The sequence below is a fragment of the Carcharodon carcharias genome, chromosome 2, assembly GCF_017639515.1.
Source record: "Carcharodon carcharias isolate sCarCar2 chromosome 2, sCarCar2.pri, whole genome shotgun sequence".
Taxonomy (NCBI): Eukaryota; Metazoa; Chordata; class Chondrichthyes; order Lamniformes; family Lamnidae; genus Carcharodon; species Carcharodon carcharias.
Window position 1 is genome coordinate 41863392 of NC_054468.1, and position 6080 is coordinate 41869471.

Below are 6080 nucleotides of genomic sequence, written 5' to 3' on the forward strand. Positions count from 1 at the left end.
AAATTCGATCAAATTTGTCAAACATGACCTTCCCTTAACAAATCCACGCTGACTAACCCTGATTAATTCATGTCTCTCCAAGTGCAGATATTTTCTGTCCCTCAGAATTCTTTCCAATAACTTTCCCACCATTGAGGTTAGACTGACTAGCCTGTAATTTCCTGGTCTATTTCTTCTTCCTTTTTTTAATAATGGGACAATGTTACCTGTCCTCCAGTCCTCTGGCACTTCACCTGTGGCTAGAGAGGATTTGAAAATTATTGCCAGAGTCCCTGATATCTCTTCCCTTGCCTCCCTCAAAAACTTGGGATGCAATTCATCTGGGCCTGCAGATTTATCCACTTTTAAGGTCACTAAACCCACTAGTACCTCCTCTCTCCCTCTGTTAATTTCTTCTAATATTTCAGTCCTCCACCCTGATGTCTATACCTGCGTCATCCTTTTCTATTGTGAAGTCCGACGCAAAGTATTCATTGAGGTCTTCTGGGTCCACACATAGATTACCTCTATGGTCCCGAACTGACCCTACTCTTTCCCTAGTTATTCTCTTGTTCTTCATCTATTTAAAAAAAACCCATTGGGTTTTCCTTTATTCCAAGCACCAATGCTTTCTCATGCACTCTCTTAGCTTTCCTAATTTCCTTTTTAAGATCCCCCTGCACTTTTCATACTACTCTAGGGGCTCTGCCTTGTGGTGATGCTCACCCTGAAAGAAGATGTTAATGATGCAGAGATTATTCAGAACAGTTCAAGAAAGCTCAATAATTAGGTGATTATGTTACGGAGGATTACTTAGGATATACGGCACAGAAAAAGGCCGTTTGGCCTGACCAGTCCTTGCTGGTGCTTATTCTCTACTTGAGTTTCCTCCAATCATTCCTCATCTAAATTTATCATCATGACACTCTATTCCCTTCTCCCCACTATGCTTGTCTAGCCTCCATTTAATTACATCTTTAGGAACATAGGACTTAGGGACAGGAGTAGGCCATTAGGCCCTTTACTATTCACTTCAACCACTCACTGTGATAGTGAGTTCTATATTCTCACCTCTCTTTGGGTAAAGAAAGTTATTCTGAATTCCCCATTGGATTTCTTGGTTTATCTTATATTGAATACCTCAAGTTATGCTCTTCCCCACAAGACAAAACATTCTCTCTTATCCACTCTAATAAAACCTTTCATAATTTTAAAGACCTCGATTAGGTCACCCCTCAGCTTTCTTTTTCAAGAGACAAGAGACCCAACTTGTCAATCTTCTCTTGGCACGTATAGCCAAGCATTTATGGTATCATCCTTGTAAATCTTCTCTGCAGTCTGCCCTGAGACTCTATATCTTTTTTATAATATGGCGACCAGAACTGATCTAACAGAACAAACTAAGGTTTGATACAAGTTTAGAATAACTTCCCTACTTTTCAATTCTATCCCTCTAGAAATAAAACCTAGTGCTTGGTTTACTTATGTTATGGTCTTGCTAACCTATGGCACAACTTTTAATGATTGGTGTATTTGTATTGCATGATAATAAAATGAGTATAGAGACAAAATATGGGTTGGGGAGAGGTGTAACAGCAGAATAGTACAGTAGTGGTGGGAAGCATAAATCTCTGGCAAAGAGAAAACTTCAACATTGTAGGAATGTGCCAGAGGAAAGGCAGTCCCCAAAGTTGCAAACCATGTCGTCAGATATGTACCCCAACCCAAGTACCAGCCCATACCTCCTCCACTTCTAGTGCCTTTTTTGGGCTTCTTCCAGTACCAGCTATTTGAGGGAAAATGGAAGCTAAAGTTCAGATCTAAAGTTGTTAAATTCACAGTTTAAAGTGCCTAATAGAAAAATTAGGTGCTATTCCTCAAGTTTATGTTGAGTTTCACTGGAACAAAGTAGGAGGCAAGGGACAGAGTAGGAGTGGGTTGAAGAATTAAAGTGGTAAGCAACTAGAAGTTCAGGGTCACACTTGGGGACTGATCAGAACTGTTCAGCAAAGTGATCACCCAATCTGTATTTAATCTCCTCGATGTAGTGGAGACAGCAAAAACAGTATAAGTTGGAGGAAGTGAGAATAAATCACGGTTTCATCCAAAAGGAGTGTTTGGAATCCTGGCTAGTGGGAAGGAATGAAGAGAAAGGGCAGATGCTGTATCTTCCAGTGCTTACATAGTAGGGTGCAAGGGGAAGCAGAACATTTTTTTCTTTTTTCATTTACAGGATGTGAGTGTGGCTTGTTAGACCATCTCATAGGCCAGACCAGATAAGGATGGCAGATTTCCTTCCCGAAAGGAACATGATGAGTTTTTATGATAATCCATGATTGTTGTTATGGCCACCATCACTGAGGCTAGCTTTATATTCCAGATTTATTAGTTGAGTGGTGGGAGTTGAACCTGTCTCCCCATAGCATTAGCTTGGGCCTACTGAATTATTAGTCTAGTGACATTACCACTATGCCACCATCTCCCCTAACAGGTATTGGGAGTTGATGGAAGATGCACCAGAGTGCATAGAGGAAATAGTCTGTTTGGAATGCTGAAAGGGGAGGGTAGAGAAAGATGTGTTTGATATTGGCATTGTGCTGGCGGTGGAAATGGTGGATAATGATCCATTGATTGTGGAGACTACCAGGTGGAAGGGCATGGTCCTGTAGAAAATGGAAATGCTCTTCTTCAGAGCATGGTGAGCTCTGAAGAGTCATACAGACTCGAAACGTTAACTCTGTTCTTTTTTCTCCACAGATGCTGTTAGGCCTGCTGAGTTTTTCCAGCATTTTCTGTTTTTGTTTCAGATTTCCAGCATCCACAGCATTTTGTTTTTATCTTGCAGTTATTTTATGTTTGCCTCCAAAGAAGTTATATATAGCAGATAAGCTACTAATAGTGCTGCTTTAAAAACTTTGCCTTCCCTGAAAAATAACTTTCTAGGGCATGCTAGACTGTTGTCTAATGTGAACGTAGCGGGTGCAAAATTCACGTGTGACTGGCTGTTCTGCCAGCCACTATCTGCACAGATCTGGTAGCGATCTGAGGGTATGGGTGGATGCAGGTGGGTCTCCTGCAAGCAGTCAAACAAGGTGAATTGACGCTATTCTGATGTCACAGGGCCCAACTAGACGATGTGATGCCAGGACCCCAAATTTGGGCAATGTAGGTTCTGGTATCGCCCATGTTGTCACCTCTTGAGAAAAGAAACATTAAACAGCCAGATGAGTCATTCAGTAGTGTTATTTTAAGGGCCCGGCACTCTGATTGAAGATAAGTTAAATTTTTGGAACTTTTTCTTTCACCAAATGGAGTGTTTTGAGGTATTTTGTTGAGTTCTGCATTTATCAGAGAATGTTGCCACATCATCATAGGGATGGCAGATGAATAGGTTACCTGGACGCTCAGGCTGAAACAGGTATGAGGGCAGCAATGCCAATGCCTCTGCATCTGCAGCATGGTAGGAAGAAACAGAGGCAATGGAGAATTCAAACTTTGCGCTATGCCCTTTGCCAAGTTGGAGTGAAAATTCTCCAAACTCCTTGAAAGTGACCAGCAGGGCAGCCAATACACCCAGCATCTCACTGTGCATGTCCATTCAGTACTTCCCTCTATGCAGCTCCATCGATGTGTTCATATGAGTCCTCTGCAGCAGTGCATGTCTGCCACCTCAACCTCAGTGAGCTGGCAAAAAAAACAGCCTTTCACCCTAGCCTAGTTGCAGCCTACTCATGCCAGTTGATTCACCATGTGCAGATCCAAACTCTATGCTAGCATCTAAGATACTTGCAGTGCCAGTTATGAATCCATTCTGACGTTAACAATATTGCTGCCAGGTCAGAAACTGCATTTCCACCAATTCGGCCCTCTAAACCAAGCCAAAGCTATAATAAATAACCAATTATTATTGGTAATTTTAATTTCCTGATATTATGGTCAAATCTACTAATTATTTTGGGTTATGTACATTTTCCTCTGCTACAAGAAAAAATGGGAGAGGATGGCGCTATAATTAATGTAAATTAAAGGATGAGATAAATCTTTATTTGTAGATTTAAAGTGGATGATGACCGAGTGTGATTTTGCCCTTACCGTACCCAAGAAATCTAGGTTATGACTGCCGTTGCTTAGCCCACTGAAAGCATGGTGTACCGGTAATTGGTAAATATTTTTCATGTTTTAAAATAACAGTTGTCACTCCAACATGCATGGATTTCAACTCCTCAAAAATATTTCTCGAGTACAAATTGACCCCCTACACATTACCTAAAAATTTGGTCTAAAAAAACTCTACTTTAACATGAGTATATACGGTATTTGCCAATATTTCCAAGCAACTCTGTTGATTAATTTACTTTGCAATAAAACACTGAGGTCCACTGTAGATTCTCCCAATAGTTTCAAACTAGGCAATCTTCCAGCTTCTGATCCTCATAAAATTCAAACTGAGACTAAGCCTTACCTCACCTTCCACACAGTCAATGATGAACTTAGCATCTTACTCTGCTTCTGGTGTAGGTCTGCCACTTATTTTGTCTAACTTCTCTCAATCAGCTGCAAATCACATGAGGTCCAAACTGCAACTAAAAACCTTTCCCAGCTAACACCATGAAACCAGAGAGCCTTCCTAAGCTATACCCATCTCCATGATGACATAGCCTGCTCTGGGCTATCCCTCAAACTGACCTTTACATTAATTATCCTTCATTTACAAATTTTTTTGATCTGATGAAGTAAATGGGTTTTATAACCTTTTAGGGTTGGATGTATTTAAACTAATTTAGCTCTAACTCCCACCCAAAGTTATCTCTCTGGACTGCACTCCTTTGCAAGCAATGTAGACATCACGTCTCTAGTTCTCCAGCTAAATAAACCTACCTACTGTTTTATGACAATAAAAGCAAAATACTGTGGATGCTGGAAATCTGAATTAAGAACAGAAGATGCTGGAAAAACTCAGCGGGTCTGGCAGCATCTGTGGAGAGAGAAACAGTTAATATTTCAAGTTCGTATGACTCTTCTTCACAGCTTATTATTATTGCTGTTTTATGATCTTATCTTTCCAGCTGTGAACCTCTTAAAGCAATATGACCCCAACCTCTTAATAGGCTCCAAACTGCTTTAATTGCATTTATCCCATTTTCTACAGTTGAACTTTAATTCCTAAAATTAAAAATTAGATACTAAAACACATGAACCATGCACCAGATATTTACAACACTGGAGAGAACCAGCCTGCATCTGCTTCTGTAAACCATACTTCAGAATTATTTTAATGGCTGCATACTACAAAAAAAGCTATCTCACAACTTGAAGAGGACTATAAGCTAGACATTACTGTTAGCAATAACATGTAAAGTTGTACTGAAATAACTTCAGAATTATTGTCATACTTAAAATATCGATAACCTTTCCAGGCTATATACCTATGTCTTGAAAGGTACAATTACAATGGGCTGCATAGGGCACCAAATATTCATTGCTCAGATGTTCCTTCAGTAATGTCAAGTTATTGTGCATTTGGGTCCACAACAATAAAAGAGATAGACTGCCATGTCGGCATAAAAGCAAAATACTGTGGATGCTGGAAATCTGAAATAAAAACAGAAAATGCTGGCAAACTCAGCAGGTCTGGCAGCATATGTGGAGTGAGAAACAAGAGTTAAGGTTTTGAGTCCATATAGCTCTTCTTCAGAGATATGAAGAAGTCTTACGTCCTCAAAACGTCAACTCTTTCTCACTGCACAGTTGCTGCCAGACCTGCTGAGTTTTTCCAGCATTTTGTTTTTATTTGCCACAAACCCATAATTATGCTTTACCTTTTTTAAATACCTTCTAATGGCCATTTATAGAATGTTTTGAAGTCGAGTTCTAGCTGATAGCTTACAAACTTGTATTTAATAACAGGTTGAATTTCGCACAATGGGAAGCTAGCTACAGGAATAGTTCTAGTGGATCGGATGGTGATTAATTTGCTATGTTCATCATTACCGTATTTTTGGTCTATCAGGTTTGCTTGGGACAAACCATAGATCACTTACAGTAACATTATTGAAGTTGCAGGTAGTTGCAATTTATCACGATACAACTAGCGTTGGGGA